Genomic DNA, 14,201 nt, shown 5'->3' on the forward strand with positions numbered 1-14,201 from the left:
TGACAGAGCAAGACTCTGTCTCAAAAAAAAAAAAGAAAGAAAGATGTTCAAGACTCAAGCCAGGTCTCCCAGGCTTAGGTCACCCAGGTGCATCCTCATCCACATGCCATTCTCTCTACCATTTGTTTAATATTTTCGTTTTTTTTCTTGAGATGGAGTCTTGCTCTGTCTCGCCCAGGCTGGAGTACGGTGGCACGATCTCGGCTCACTGCAACCTCTGCCTCCAGGGTCAAGCAATTCTCCTGTCTCAGCCTCCCAAGAAGCTGGGACTACAGGTGTGCGCCATCACACCCAGTTAATTTTGTATTTTTAGTACAAACGGGGTTTCACCATGTTGGCCAGGCTGGTCTGGAACTCCTGACCTCAGGTGATCCGCCTGCCTTGGCCTCTCAAAGTGCTGGGATAACAGGTGTGAGCCACTGCACTTGGCCAAAGATTTTTCTCTAAATAGATTTATTTATTTATTTATTTTTGAGATAGAGTCTTACTCTGTCACCCAGGCTGGAGTACAGTAGCACAATCACGGCTTGCCACAGCCGCGACCTCCCAGTCTCAGGTGATCCTCCTATCTCAGCCTCCTAGGTAGCTAGAACTACAGGAACACACCACCATGCCTGGCTAATTTTTGTATTTTTTGTAGAGATGGGATTTTGCCATGCTGCCCAAGCTGGTCTTGAACTCCTGGGCTCAAGCAATCTGCCTGCTTCAGCCTCCCACAAAGTGCTGGGATTTGAAAATCTTAATCATTTAATTAAAAAAGAAACCTTTATGTCACTACTGTAAATGAAATTCAGCATTTTGCTGACAGACATTGAAATAAGTACAGACGGAACAGTTAAAAGCACTCATTCTGTCCCTTTGATATACTCTTGAACGCCACCCATTGCTTTGTATAAGGTCTCGGTGTATAAATCTTTCTGTATCATGGAGGCTCCATGCGTGTCTGATGGCGATGTTGGCGGTGAGCTTGATGTTGTCAAGGAGTAGGGTGATTTGCGCTGACTTGTGACCCCACCAAAGAAACTGGGGATGACACCCCTGCTGCCTGACCAAGGGCTTGCTGGCTCCGTATCAGTATCTCTAACAGGGGAGGACAATAGTGGCTGCTTCAGAGGGCTCGGTGAGGGTGAACTGAGCTCCAGGAGGATTTATTTGTTTATGTATTTATTTGTTTTTGAGACCAGGCTTGGTGGCTCACGCCTGTAATCCCAGCACTTTGGGAAGCCGAGGTGGGTGGATTACTTGAGGTCAGGAATTTGAAACCAGCCTGGCCAACATGGTGAAACTCCATCTCTACTGAAAATACAAAAATTAGCTGGGCATGGTGGCACACTCTTGTAATCCCAGCTGCTCGGGAGGCTAAGGCAGGAGAATCACTTGAACCTGGGAGGTTTAGGTGAGCCAAGATCACGCCACTGCACTCCAGCCTGGGTGGCAGAGTGAGACACCGTCTCAAACAAAAATAAAATAAAATATAAAATAAAATATTTATTTTTGAGACAGGTTCTGACTCTGTCACCTAGGCTGGAGGGCAGGGGCTCCATCACAGGTCACTGCAGCCTCTGCCTCCTGGGCTCAAGTGATCCTCCTGCCTCAGCCTCCTGAGTAGTTGGGATCACAGGTGTGCATGGTACCTCACCAGGCTAATTTAAAAAATTTTTTGTAGAGGCCGGATGTGGTGGCTCACACCTGTAATCCCAGCACTTTGGGAGGCCGAGGTGGGCAGATCACTTGAGGTCAGGAGTTCGAGACCAGCCTGGCCAACATGATGAAACCTCATCTCTACTAAAAACACAAAAATTAGCCTGGTGTGGTGGCACATACTTGTAATCCCAGCTACTCAGGAGGCTGAGGCAAGAGAATTGCTTGAACTTAGGAGGTGCAGGTTGCAGTGAGCTGAGATAATGCCACTGCACTCCAGCCTGGGCAACAGAGTAAAACTCTGTCTAAAAAAAAAAAAAAAAAAATTATACAGACCGTATATCTCTATGTTGCCCAGGCTAGTCTTAAACTCCTGGGCTCAAGAGATATACCCGTCTTGGCCTCCCAAAGTGCTGGGATTACAGGCATGAGCCACTGTGCCCAGCCACCCTGTAGCATTTATAAAGTGTTGAGAAATAGTATCTGGCACGTAGTAAGCATTTAGCAGATGTGAACCCCCACTTTAACTTGGGAGATTTTGGCTGAGGGCCCTCGACTGTCCTGGCGATCTGCCTTTGTGGAGATGGGGCCGGGACAGACACTGCCAGGCTCCCTCTGGCTCTCTGCAGATCTCTGTTGCTCCCTGACTTCTCCATTGGGTCAGGTGTGGTCAGGTAGCATGAGCATCATTTCCCTCCTGATTATAGGGTTAAACTAAGATGTGATCAGGACAGGCGTCATCACGAAATATCCCCACTGCAATCGGTGGTCATCTCTGTCCACTAGAGGCTCAGAAACGGGCTCCCAGGGATGAAGACTGGTGTGCACTGCTGGGGGCTTGTGGGATCTGTGTCTGCCGTTCCCTCTGGCCAGCCACGGGTTGTTTCTGGAATGGGACTCGTGGCTGGGAGGGAGGAAGGAGCTGTGGGAAGCAATCCCAGGTTCCTTGGTGGGACTGGAAACTCTGCCTCAGGCCCTGGAATTTTGACTTCCTGTTTGGCCTGGCACTTGTTCCCCCACATTTTCAGCTCTGACACATCCTCTCCCTCCCCCTGTCAGCATCGTTTCCTCATCGTAAAATGAGGGGGTTGTACTAGATCATATCTAAGGCCCCTGTGGGCTTGAGGAAGCCAGGATTCTACCTCCTGGCCACCCCCTCACTTTTCTCTCAGGCCTCTTGATTGACAGTGAGTGGAGAGGTGGGAAGAAGGAGAGAAATCACAGTAGCTGTGCATCAGGCCACCCGCCAGGATGGCCCCGCGGCAAAGAACCGCACAGTCCAAAATGTGAATAGTGCCAAGGTGGAGAAACCCTGTTTTAGGGAAGGAAAGACAGAAGAGAGGAAATACTCAAAAGACAAATGTGAATGCGGCTGGGCATAGTGGCTCATGCCTATAATCCTAGCACTTTGGGAGGCGTAGGCAGGCGGATCACTTGAGGTCAGGAGATCGAGACCAGCCTGGCTAACATGGCAAAACCTCATCTCTACTAAAAATACAAAAATTAGTCAGGTGTGGTGGTGGGTGCCTGTAGTCCCAGCTACTCAGGAGGCTGAGGCAGGAAAATCACTTGAACCCAGGAGGCGGAGGTTGCAGTGAGCGGAGATCGTGCCACTACTCTCCAGCCTGGATGCTAGAGCGAGACTCCAGCTCAAGAAAAAAAAAAAATCACACAAAAATCCAAAACAAACCAAAAAGAAAAATGCACAAATGCAGTACAAATAATAAATGGTTAGACAAATGATAATGAAAAGGAACACTTAGGGATAAAACAAAATGCATAGGAAAAGGGTTTATGAAGGAGACTGGACAAAGTTGCCAGGATAGGGAAGGATGTGTTTGCAAAGTGGTCATAGCTGGGCTGGGTCGAGTTTAAGGTGCTAGCCTTAGGGTACTAACCAGCATTCGCTTTACAGATGAGAAAACTAGGGAGACTCGGAGGGATGGGTGTCCTCCCCTCTTCCTCCTGGTTCACTTTGGAAGATGCCATCTCTGTTAGGGACCCCTCCTGTGGGATTTCAGCAATGCAGCCAGGTCAGCAGTGGTACCCACTGATGCCACACAACAACCTTAGGATGGCAGGCTGCCTAGTCCAAAGGCCCAGGAAGTCATTATCGTATGAGCATTATCATGCAAGCCGGTCATGGTTAGTTTTTCTATGAGACTTTTGCTCCTCGTTGAATTAACAACAAATCAGTTGTCTCCATGCCAGAGGAAGATACCACATAAAGCAAGACTAAAATGAGCAGAGAACAGAGAATGTCTTCATGGCCTTAGGGATGGGCAAACATTTCTAAAACAGAATGCGAACAGCACTAACCATAGAATAAAAATCGATGAATTGGACTTTATCAAAATGAAGTCCCCTCTTCATCCAAGGGCACCATTAAAAAAATGAAAAGGCAAGCCTCAGACTTGGAGAAGATATATATCTGCAATACATGTATCTGATAAAGTATTTGTTTCTAGAATATTTGAAGTACTGCAGATCAATAAGAAAATTAAAAATGACCCAATTAAAAAAATGAGAAAAAGAGGCCGGGTGCGGTGGCTTATGCCCATAATCGGCACTTTGGGAGGCCAAGGCGGGTGGATCACCTGTCAGGAGTTCAAGACTAGCCTGATCAACATGGTGAAACCCTGTCTCTACTAAAAATACAAAAATTAACTGGGTGCGGTGGTGGGCGCCTGTAATCCCAGCTACTTAGGAGTCTGAGGCAGAAGAATTGCTTGAACCTGGGAGGCAGAGATTGCAGTGAGCTGAGATCACACTACTGCACTCCAACCTGGGAGAGAGAACAAGACTCAGTCTCAGGAAAAAAAAAAAAAAAAAAAGAGAGAGAGAAAGACTTGACCAGGCACTAACAAAAGAGGATATCCAGATGGCCAAATACACTGTGAAAAGGTGCTCAATATCATCATTCACCAGAAAATGCAAATTTGCTGGGAGATTAGCTGAGCCTGGTTGCACAAGCCTGTAGTCTCAGTTACTTGGGAGGTTGAGGGGGGAGGATCACTTGAGCCTAGGAGTTTGAGGCTGCAGTGAGCTATGATCATGCCACTGCACTCTGGCGTTGGTGACAGAGTGCAAAAGAAAAAAAAAAAGAACAACATACACACACAAAACTCCCACAAAAAGATACTACTACACACCCACCATAATAGCTAAAGTGAAAAGACTCACAATACCAAGTGTTGCTGAGGATATGGAACAACTAGAACTATTGTGTATTGCTGTGGGAAGTGTGGAAGAGGTACAGCCACTGGCAACATTGTTTTTTTTTTTTTTTTTGAGATGGAGTCTCGCTCTGTCGCCCGGGCTGGAGTGCAGTGGCCAGATCTCAGCTCACTGCAAGCTCCGCCTCCCGGGTTTATGCCATTCTCCTGCCTCAGCCTCCCCAGTAGCTGGGACTACAGGCGCCCGCCACCTCGCCCGGCTAGCTTTTTGTATTTTTTAGTAGAGACGGGGTTTCACCGTGTTAGCCAGGATGGTCTCGATCTCCTGACCTCGTGATCCACCCGTCTCGGCCTCCCAAAGTGCTGGGATTACAGGCTTGAGCCACCGCGCCTGGCCCTGGTGACATTGTTTGGCAGATTATATTAAAGCTATAGATATGCCTGCTCTACAACCCAGTAATTCTACTCCTAGGTATATAAACCTAAGGGATTTGGCTGGGCGTGGTGGTTCACGCCTGTATTCCCAGCACTTTGGGAGGCCAAGGTGGGTGGATAACTTGAGGTCAGGAGTTCAAGACCAGCCTGGCCAATATGGTGAAACCCCATCTCTACTAAAAATACAAAAAAATTAGCTGGGTGTGATAATGAGTGCCTATAATTCCAGGTACTCAGGAGGCTGAGGCAGGAGAATCACTTGAACCTGGGCGGCGGATGTTGCAGTGAGCCAAGATTGCGCCATTGCACTCCATCCTGGCAGACAGAGTGAGACTCCTTCTCAAAACAAAACAAAAAAAACCTAAGGGATTTGAATGCCTATGCTGACAAGAATGTTCAAAGGAGTTTCTCCAAACCTGAAACACCCCAACTTCCCATCAACAGAAGATTGGAGAAATAAATTGGTGGTCTATTCATGTAAGAGTACTATGCAATGATGAAACGATGATATGCTCTGATTCCATTAATACATAGTTCAAAAAGAGGCAAAGCTGATCTATGATGAATCAAATCGTGGTTCTGTCTGGTGGGGATATGGATTGGGAGAGTGCATGAGGGATCCTTTTGGGGTGCTGGAAATATTCCTTATGTGGCCTGGGGTGGTGGTTATAGAAATGCCTGTTTATGAAAACGATTATCAAGCTGTCCATTGTGTACTTTATGTACTCTGATGAATGTCTGTTATACTTCTATTTTATTTTTTTTTTTGAGACAGAGTCTTGCTCAGTCGCCCAGGCTGGAGTGCAGTGGCGCGATCTTGGCTCACTGCAAACTCTGCCTCCCGGGTTCATGCCATTCTCCTGGCCTCAGCCTCCCGAGTAGCTGGGACTACAGGCGCCCGCCACCATGCCTGGCTATTTTTTTTGTAGTTTTGGTAGAGACGGGGTTTCACTGTGTTAGCCAGGATGGTCTCGATCTCCTGACCTTGTGATCTGCCCGCCTCGGCCTCTCAAAGTGCTGGGATTACAGGCATGAGACACTGTGCCCGGCCTATACTTCTAATTTTTAAAAATGAAGAGAAATGCAGATTCTCATGTCTGAGAAGTAATAGCAATAATAATTTATGGAGCACCCAGTATGTGCCTGGTTGCTTTATAGAGATTGTTTGCCTTAATCCATCTAAACCACCTGTCAAAACGATATTCTTTTCTTGTTAGAGAGGAGGAAACTGAGGCTTAGAGAGGGACAATAGCTTGTCTGAGTATCACAGCTGGTAAGTGTGGGAGTCAGGTCTTGAACACCATATTCTGCACTGTTGCCACTTGGCTTGGGATGTTGAGAGTGAATCTTGGTACAGCATCAAAGCTCTCTGTGTTGCTTGCTACTCCCCCAGAGCATCAGATGTTGCAAACACCATTCTTTAAAGAGAACTTCATTGTGTGAACCCCAAGTTCCCCCACCTTCTTCAAAACATAAACATAGATTGGAAAGCCCAGCCCCTTTATGAACCCTTTCCATGAATTTGTTCCAATCAGGAAAAGAGCCTGCAGCTTCCTCCCCACCCTGTCCATCCTAACTGTTCTGTGTTGTTAATTCTCTGAGAATGAAAGGGGATGGGCTAGCCCATCCCTTGGCTTGAGTGCAGTTAATATTGTGAGCCAGGCTTGGACTCCAGCTCCGCTCCTTTTAAACAGTGAGGCCCTTGGGTAGTTATTTAACTTCTCAAAGCCTTTGTTTCCTGAAAACAGTGAAAAGCGACAGTGGTACTTCCCTTCTGGTCTCACTGTGAGAGTTAAACGCGGTCGTATGTAAGAAGTGCTCAGCTCAGCGACAGGTTCATAGCAAGTGTGCAATAAAAGGTGTGTAGAAATGTCAAAGCTGGCTGGGTGCGACCAGCCTGCAATCCCAGCACTTTGGGAGGCCAAGGCAGGAGGATTGCTTGAGTCCAGAGTTCAAGACCAGCCTGAGCAATATAGTAAGACCCCATCTCCAAAAAGATAAATAAATAAATAAAGCTTTCACTTTCCTGGTGCCTGATTCCTTCCAAGCCTCCTAAAGAGGCTTAGCACCTTTGCCCTCTAAATAATTCAACACACATTTAGAAGAAAGAAGTTATGTGAATGGCTTCTTCACAAAGTGTAACATATAGTGAATAAATGGGGCAGAATTGCAGTGCTTCAGCAAGGAAAGGGGGGCGTTTTGAACTAGAGTGGTCAGATGGAGGTATTATTTGGCTGAGTCTTCAAAAATGGGTAGGATTTAGGCACAGAGAGAAGACCAGGAAGGTCATTCTCAATTAGGGAGAGGGCAGGAGGTAGTTCCTAGGAGCCAAGGTCAAGTTTGGGAAGGGTGAGCAGGTGATTTTGGTTGGTGCTTGAAACTTGTGTAGGGACTAGTGGAAGATAAGTAGGAAAGGAGGCCTGGTTCCAGATGAGGTCGCATTAAGAAAGCTGGAATTTTTTTTTTTTTTTTTTTTGAGACAGAGTCTTGCCATGTTGCCCAGGCTGGAGTGCAGTGGCAGGATCTTGGATCACTGTGCAACCTCTGCCTCCCGGATTCAAGTGATTCTCCTGCCTTAGCTTCCTGAGTAGCTGGGATTACAGGTGTGCGCCACCACACCCGGCTAATTTTTGTATGTTTTTTTTTTTAGTAGAGGCGGGGTTTCACCATGTTGGTCAGCCTGCTCTCGAACTCCTGACCTTAGGTGGTCTGCCTGCCTTGGCCTCCCAAAGTGCTGGGATTACAGGCGTGAGCCACTGCACCCGGCCGGAAAGCTGGATTTGTTTCTGTTGGAAAAGGAGTTGCTGCACTTTCCTGAGTGCAGGAGGTGTAAGATGGAGCCAGGGGCATGCAGGCCCACGTGGGAGGTGAGAGAGACCAGGCCAGGAGGCCCAGGAGAGGACAACCTGCGCGTTCATGGGAGTCAGATGGGGATGAGTTGGCTGTGACTTAGGGAGGAGGCACTGGGCTGGGACAGAAGATGTAGGTAGGCTCCAGGAGATGACAGGGAGGGAAGGTGAAGGCCTGTGAAGGCTCAAAGCCAATTGCTCGGGTTCATGAAGCAGAAGGGGTTCATGAAGAGGAAAGGGAAGAGAGAAAGTCAGTTTGGAGATGATAATGAAAAGGATTTCTTAATGGCTGAGGCTGGAGGTGGCAGCTGTTTTCATGGTTCCTACCTTCCTCTGTTATTTGAATGTTCCTGGGAACACACTGTCCCCTCCTGGTCTCAGGCTTGTATAGGAGACACCAAAAGGGAAGACTTGGGCTTTAAAGCTTCCTTTCCACCCTTGCCTCACAGGAACCACACAGAGGGAGGCGTGGCAAGACCAAAAGAGTCCCAACAGCAGGATCCTTTCCAAATCTATCCTTTCCAGTGGCAAGCATTTGTTTAAATGCCCTGGCAAGGAGTGGGGGGACCTTCTTTCAGTTTGTGCAAAGTTAACGAACTGTCTTCTGATTTTATGGAGAGATGCAAATAGTGTGTTGAATAAAAATCTCTTTGTTGTTGTTTTACAGGGCTGTAGAAATGGCCAGGAAGAAAACCACCCCCTCTTAAGGTTGTTTTTGTGACCATTCTTTGGAGCATTGTTCTAAAAATGGGAAATTACATATTGCTGTGCCAAGAGCAACAAACACCTGCAGTTAAAGGAATACCTTCCACGAGGCGGCTTTTCGGAGTATGCATGATTTTCGCTCCAGCCAGGCCGGACCGAGGGCTGCTGCAGAAGCTCTGCTTGGTGCATGTCTTTACTTGCAAGGGGACAGAGTGTGGGCTTAGATTTGGGACTAGACGGGGCTTTGGCAGCTATGGGGCTCAGGTGATTATCCTTCACTCATTTATCCAATAAACATTTATCAAGCATCTATTCTTGTGTCAGCCTTTGTGGTTTTCTCTGTTCCCTTCCCTGGCGTTGTGAGAGTCCCTGGGAGAGTTGGCCACAGGCAGCAGCTTGCCGTCCCTATTTTCTTTCAGTTTTCAGAGTCAGCGCATGACTGCTGCCTCCACATGACCGAGAACCCCGGCGCATTCTCTCCTTTCTCTCTTTTCTTTCCCCCTCTTACATCCCTTGCTCCTCCTCCCCTTTCTCTTTCCTCTTTATGTATCTAAAAAAGGAGAAATGTAATTTTTTTTTTTCGAGACAGTATCTCGCTCTGTCACCCAGTCTGGAGTGCAGTGGCATGATCTCAGCTCACTGTAACCTCCGCCTCCCGGGTTCAAGCGATTCTCGTGCCTCAGGCTCAGTAGCTGGGATTACAGGCGCCTGCCACCACGCCTGGCTAATTTTTGTATTTTTTTTTTTAGTAGAGATGGGGTTTCACCACGTTGGCCAGGCTGGTCTCAAACTCCTGACCTCAAGTGATCCACCTGCCTTTGCCTCCCAAAGTGCGGGGATTACAGGGATGAGCCACCATGCCTGGCCAATAAATGCACTTTTTTAATATGCCAATCGATACATTTCTTCAGGCACACGCCTTTTCAAAGTTTCCTGTCGCTGGGGGTCGGTCTGAAATTCTTAATCTATGCTGGTAAATGTTAAAAGGTAATTTTTGATTATCTGGTTAATATTTAACTTTTGTCAGCATTGATATCGCAAAATAATCAGGTCTTGAAATTTATCAAGCATGGAATGAATACCATTCAGATGGAATGGTTTAAGAAGAATCCAGTTTCATAAACTAATCTCATCTTTTTTTTTTTTGAGATGCCATTTTGCTCTTGTTACCTGGGCTGGAGTGCAGTGGCACGATCTCGGCTCCCTGCAACCTCCGCCTCCTGGGTTCAAGCGATTCTCCTGCCTCAGCCTCCCAAGTAGCTGGGATTACAGACACCCGCCAGCATGCCCAGCTAATTTTTGTATTTTTAGTAGAGATGGGGTGTCTCCATGTTGGTCAGGCTGGTCTCCAACTCCTGACCTCAGGTGACCCACCTGCCTCAGCCTCCTAAAGTGCTGGGATTACAGGCGTGAACCACCATGCCTGGCCAACTAATCTCATCTTTATCTAGAAACAGAAAAGCAAGAAGCAACGGAATACAATGAATTTCAAACTTTTTTTGCATTTTGGTTAGAACTTCCTGCCCACAGAGCATATGAATTCCTCAAATGGGTCAGCCAGAGAGTAATGGGAGGTCTTTTTGGGGGTCCAGGGTCATGTCTCAGGGGCCACTTGATTATTGATGTGGTCCTCCTGGAAGCAGAGAGATGGAATAAAAAGGTTGGGAGGCCAAGGAGGGCGGATCACGAGGTCAAGAGATTGAGATCATCCTGGCCAATATGGTGAAACCCCATCTCTACTAAAAATACAAAAATTAGCCGGGCATGGTGGCGGGCGCCTGTAGTCCTTGCTACTTGGGAGGCTGAGGCAGGAGAATCACTTGAACCTGGGAGGTGGAGATTGCAGTGAGCCAGGATGGCGCCACTGCCCTCCAGCCTGGCAACAGAGTGAAACTCCGTCTCAAAAAAAAAAAAGGTCTCAAGTCCTGTAATGTACTTAATTTACTGTCTTGGCTTCTACCATCATTTCAATTTTTCCACTAGAGGGTCCAAAGTAGAATCCTGCTGCTGTGATCAAGTGCTTGACGCAGATGCACGTTCGAATGATTTATTTTCCTTTTGCTTTCTTGGACTTTCTAATTTTCCTACAATGAGTAGCAAGATAACTAAAATGTGAATCATGCCGTCATAGGACTCATATTCTAGAGAAGGCAACAGTTACAAGCAAACATGCTACAGTAAGATAAATACATGATTTATCCCACTGTAAATAGCTGCCCCAGATGAGGGGTGTGGGAGCCCAGCAGCGGAGAGAGCTCCTGAACCTCAGGGCACAAAGTGCTGGGTAGGGAGAGCAGGGAGAAAGAGCCTACAGACTAAGTCTTGAAAGAATCTGAAGGGGGCCAGACTTAGCAAATGAAATAGAATATGCCGGTTAAGTGTGCATTTTAGATAATGAAACGATTTTTAGTGTAAGTATGTATTATACTAAAGTATTGCATGAGTCTTGAAGGATGGAGTTTGGTTCTTCCAGGGACTTTGGGAAGTGAAAGCATTTCGGTCAGTGGGAACTGCCTCTGCAAAAGTGTGGAAGTGTGAATGGCATGGATTTGTTGCCTGTTTCAAATGTGAACATCTGTGCCTCAACGTGAATCAACGAGCCTTACGGAGAGGGCAGTTTTATTTCTGAGCAACATCCACTGCTCCACCCTCAAAGCAAGGGGTAGGTGGGAAGCAGGAGGATTTGAGGCCAGAGTGGGAAGCAGGGCCATCTCCAAGAGCCTTTGATGATGCGTGAGGCTTGGTGAGGGGTTTGGACTTTATCCGACAGGGGACCAGGAAGAGGGAAGGATTTTAAGCAAAAGCATGAACTTCCTGTTTGATTTTTGGCAATCATGGGAAGGAAGCAAGACTAAAATCTTAGAGACTATTTAGGAGGCAGATTAATGGCCCCTCGAGGATGTCCACATCCTAATCCCCAGGCCCTGTGGATGTGTTAGGTTACCTGGCAAGAGAGAATTAGGGTTGCACATGGATGAAAGTTTCTCATCAGCTGACTGTGAGATGGGGAGGTTGTTTTGGAGTATCTGATGGGCCCAGTGTAATCACAAAGATCCTTATGAATGGAAGTGGGAGGCAGAAGAGGAGATCAGCATCAGAGAGTGACTTGCAGAGGCTGCCCTGCTGACTTTGAAGATGGGGAAGGGGCCATGAGCCAAGTAATGCAGGTGACCTTTAGAAAGTGCAAAAAACAAGGGTACAGATTCTCCCCTGGAGACTCCAGAAAGAATGCAGCCTGCCAACACCTTGGTTTTTAGCCCAGTGAGATGCATTTCAGACGTCTGGCCTCCAGAACGAGAAGATCACAAATTTGTGTGTTTTATTAAAGTTATTAAGTCTGCGGTAAGTTGTTAGAGCAGCCATAGAAACTAATGTAGCGGCTGTTTGCAATGATCCAGGTCACAGATGGTGAAGGCCTAGAATTGGCAATAGGGTCAAGAGAAGGGGATAAGGGCTGGGCGCGGTGGCTCACGCCTGTAATCCCAACACTTTGGAAGGCTGAGGCGGGCAGATCATTTGAGTCCAGGAGTTCGAGACCAGCCGGACCAACATGGTGAAACCCATATCTGTGAAAAAATACAAAAACTAGCTGGGCGTGGTGGTGTGCGCCTGTCGTCCCAGCTAGTCAGGAGGCTGAGGGAGGAGGACTGCTTGAGCCTGGGAGGCGGAGGTTGCAGTGAGCAGTGATCGCGACCCTGCACTCCAGCCTGGGTGACAGAGTGAGACCCTATCTCAAAAAATAAATAAATAAATACATAAATAAAAATAAAGGGATCAATTCCATGTAAGTTGAGATGGACTCAGACTGACCGGACACCTAAGGTCAGGAGGTCAGGAGATTCCCCTAGCCCAGCAATCCTTTCTCCTCTCCTGATGCCCCAAGGCCTGCTCCTCCTTCCACAGCTCCCAGGGAGCCTCTGATCAAGTCTCTATCCTGTCCTAGGGCTGATTAGTTCCTACTTTTGTGATAGGGGCCTAAGAGGGAAGTCTTCTTTATTTTTATTTTTCAGATGGAGTCTCATTCTGTCACCCAGGCTGGAGTGCAGTGGTGTGATCTCAGTTCACTGCAACCTCGGCTTGCTGCAACCTCCACCTCTGTAACCTCTGCCACTGCAATCTCTGCCTCCTGGGTTCAAGCGATTCTCCTGCCTCAGCTGTAGCTGGGACTACAGGCATGTGCCACCACGCCCGGGTAATTTTTGTATTTCTAGTGGAGGCGGGGTTTCGCCATGTTGGCCAGGCTGGTCTCAGACTCCTGACTTCTGGTAATCTACCTGCCTCAGCCTCCCACAGTGCTGGGATTACGGGCTTGAGCCACTGCACCCAGCTCTAAGAGGGAACTCTAAAGGTAGCTCTATAAGTATCTGCCTCGTGGCTACACACACAGGGTGACTGTGAAACTGCCTTTGCAAAAATTACAACTGAGGAAATTAGGACAGTGAAAGAGATCAGACCTAACCGACTCCATCTTGCTTCTAACCTTTAAGCTGTCCTTGTTCATTCCTGGGCATAGGCCTGAACTAACTTTGGGAAAGAATTCCGTTCATGTTTTGACTCTGAAACAAAATTGATAATAGCTATTTCCCTAAAAAGCTATTTCCCCAAAAAAACAAAAAAACCCGTTGTTGCCTGTGGACCAGTCTGCCTTTGCAGGACTAACAAATTAGCTACAAGATTAGAAATTTAGTTTAGGGGTCATGCAGCCTCTGGCTCCAAGAGTCTGAGCCTCCCCAGATTGCTCCTGCAGATAATACCACTATTGTAAAATCTATTTTTTTTTTTTTTTTTTTGAGACGGAGTCTCGCTCTGCTACCCAGGCTGGAGTGCGGTGGCGCCATCTCAGCTCACTGCAAGCTCTGCCTCCCGGGTTCCCGCCATTCTCCTGCCTCAGCCTTCCCAGTAGCTGGGACTACAGGCGCCCGCCACCACGCCCAGCTAATTTTTTGTATTTTTAGTAGAGACGGGGTTTCACCATGTTCGCCAGGATGGTCTCCATCTCCTGACCTCGTGATCCGCCCGCCTCGGCCTCCCAAAGTGCTGGGATTACAGGCGTGAGCCACCGCGCCCGGCCACTATTGTAAAATCTAAGATCAGTGCTTGAGATATTTTGCAGACCCTGCACTCGATGGATCAGCTGACACCACCCAGACTGGTAATCTGGCTCAACCATTTCTGTCATCCTACCCAGGAACAGAAGACAGTAAGAAAACCACACTTCCACCCTCTATGATTCCATCTCCAACCTGACCAATCAGCACTCCACACTTCCCAAGCCCCTACCCACCAAATTATCTTTAAAAACAAAGATCCCTAAATGCTCAGGGAGACTGATTTCAGTAATAATAAAACTCCAGTCTCCCACACACCTGGCTCTGTGTGAATTACTCCTTCTCCA

The sequence above is a fragment of the Trachypithecus francoisi genome, unplaced genomic scaffold, assembly GCF_009764315.1.
Source record: "Trachypithecus francoisi isolate TF-2019V2 unplaced genomic scaffold, Tfra_2.0 Lachesis_group8, whole genome shotgun sequence".
Classification (NCBI taxonomy): domain Eukaryota; kingdom Metazoa; phylum Chordata; class Mammalia; order Primates; family Cercopithecidae; genus Trachypithecus; species Trachypithecus francoisi.